Raw genomic sequence first — 2,624 nt, 5'->3', positions numbered from 1 at the left:
CGACCCACAATTCCGAAAGATTCATATTGATTTCAGAAAACAAGAAGGGCCGCCTGCAAATACTGACAATGCTTTATGAAGTTATTTGAGGCATTGAGTCAATTATGCTATGATGGAAGCATATTAAATGTTAGAGCGGAGTTAAGAATTCGTCCATTTTGATTCAAATGAGGGATTCTTTAGAGTTAGATTTGATGCAAATAATGATTAGATGTTCATCACGAATATAGAGAGAACATAATTTGCAAACTGTAGTAACTTGCACGAACAATTAAAGGACAGACTGGACCAATTTGAAAGACATGCGTGCAACATTCAAGGTCTTCCATGGCAGTACCAGGTTCTCCTGGAATGTGAGGTGCCGAATATAATAATATTTATAAATAGTTGCATCAATTTCATGGCGGTAGTGACCAGTGTGGCGATGGAAGGGGGTAGCCAGCGTTGCAGGGAAATGGGTAGATGTGGCACTAAAAATCATTATAGGCGGTGGAGAGTGTTGCGATGGAAGGTTGTTACAGGTGTTGAGTTGGAGATGGCTGAATCAGAATTCTAGCTTACCTTATAGATGGCGAGGTACTGATTAAACTCATTCATAATCCAGGCTGAACCAGTTATGTCGCTGGGAGGTTAATTAAAATGGGCGATCTGCACAAGTCCCATGATTTGCCTGTGTTGCCGGAGGATTTGATCGTGGAAATACTGGTGTGGTTGCCAGTGGAGTCTTTGTGTAGATTTCGCAGTGTGTCAAAGAAATGCAATGCTCTGCTCACATCAACCCAATTCATAACGAGTAATCCATAACGGTCTTAAGTGTTGGAGGCATCGTGGAAGGGGAGGGCGACAGTAGAGGGACATACAAAGTGGTGGTGGTTGGTGAGGACAGCCATGAAGCGGGGATAGTGGAAATATATGATTCTGCATTCAAGTCATGGAGAATTGCAGGACACCTGCCACATGATGTGCATATTGACAAGAAAGACTTGGTTTTCGGCGCAGGCTCATTCTACTGTTTTGCAGATATTCATGACCAATCAGGTATTCTGGGTTTCAGCATCCAACAGGGGACTTCCATCTTTGCGCCATTGCCGGAGATGGCTGACAGTGACCACATGTCACCTTACCTTCTTACCTATGGGTCATGGGTTCTAGTGGCCGGGTACATTTTCGGACATACAGAGGAGCTTTTGCAGGTTATTATATGGGAGTTTGACAAAGCCAAGGTCAACTCTTCTTCCTCCACCTCTTCATCCTCATCATGGTGGAAGGAGATTGCAAGAATGCCTCCGTCGCTGTCCAAAGATTTCAAGAGGATTTCTATGGACTGCAGTAAGTGGTGCATAGGAGTAGGGGATTGAACATGTTTCATAGTCTCTGGACATAGGAAAAGAAAATTTAGAAAGGTGACAGAGGTGGTAGTTTACAATGTAACTGAAAATGCATGGAGTTGGCTTCCCAGCCGTCCTGTAGACACCACAGCAAGTACATCGGAATGCTTTGAGCTTGCCATGGCCTTTGAGCCTAGGCTTGACATGAAGGTTGGATGAACCCTGGTATGCATGCCTTTGATTTCACATCCACCACATTGGACATCTTAAACATTATAAGTTTCTTATTTGGATCTTCATGTTTCTTTTTATAAGTTATCTTGTCTTGTAATGTTCTTTGAATTCGACATCCTACCAAACATTAGGAGGTTTAGGATTTCATTATTCAGAGCTTATGTTTCTCTTTAGAAGTTGTGTTGTTTTGTAATGTTCTTTGAGTCAAATTGCAGACCTGTCGTTACTCCAACCTGTAAACGAGCGCAGCTTTGAGAAAACACAGATTCAGGCCTTGCAATCTCAGGTATGTTTTTGAAGATGTACCAAGAAACTGGAGACTCATTCTTTGTGAACACGGTGTGGATGGGGTTTAGAAAAGTGATTAATCCATAGCCCTTCAGGGATTCAGATTGTAACAGAGATGTTACCAAACATTTCCATGTTTGATATGAAAGCACCAATCATGTCGTTTCAACATCACTGGCTTCAATCACAAAGTAGTGGAATATCTCATGTTTTACATGTTAATTTTCATCCTTAATACCTTGAAGGGATGCCTGGAGTTTTGAACTGGACCCAGATTTAGAATAGTTGTTTTGTTGAAATGGAGTGATTTCTTTTAAGCTGATGCAGATTGTTTATGATCACCAAGCTCTGTTTCTCGTCTAAGCTTCCCGCAAAGTTTCTGCAGTAGGGTAATTTGCTGTTGAATTACACAAACCTGTAATGGAATCTATTGGATTTCAACCAAATACCTTTCAACGGATTGACGGGCCCCATAACAGAACAGAAAAAATTGACAAAGCTAAACCCAATTCTTGTGGAAGTAAAACAAAACATCGGAATATAACAAAATGGATTTAGTAACCTTCCTCTGGAAATGTTTTTAAAAACCAGAGCATCTCATTTGTCTGTTTCTTTTTCTTGTCTTCCTACCCCAACCATATGTTCTTCCCTGAAACAGAAGAAATGAGGTTATAATTTATCCTAATTTTGATGGCATAATAGAGCATGGGGTAGTAAATCTATCGCCCAAACTCTCAACTGAAATTCCTAGAATTACTTCACTGTAGCAGGAGA

General features: G+C 41.0%; 1 pseudogene across 1 annotated transcript; it reads left to right on the top strand.

The window, feature by feature from the left end:
• Positions 1-800: 800 nt before the first annotated feature.
• Positions 801-1,944, top strand: LOC149242452 (uncharacterized; annotated as a pseudogene). Its single transcript, XR_016246008.1, has 2 exons — positions 801-1,553; positions 1,778-1,944. The product of XR_016246008.1 is annotated as an uncharacterized LOC149242452 (transcript).
• Positions 1,945-2,624: the final 680 nt, after the last annotated feature.

Source organism: Pinus tabuliformis, chromosome 8 (genome assembly GCF_031772625.1).
Source record: "Pinus tabuliformis cultivar Carrire ecotype Pingquan chromosome 8, CPIR1, whole genome shotgun sequence".
Lineage (NCBI taxonomy): Eukaryota > Viridiplantae > Streptophyta > Pinopsida > Pinales > Pinaceae > Pinus > Pinus tabuliformis.
This window is presented reverse-complemented; position numbering and strand designations above follow the sequence as displayed.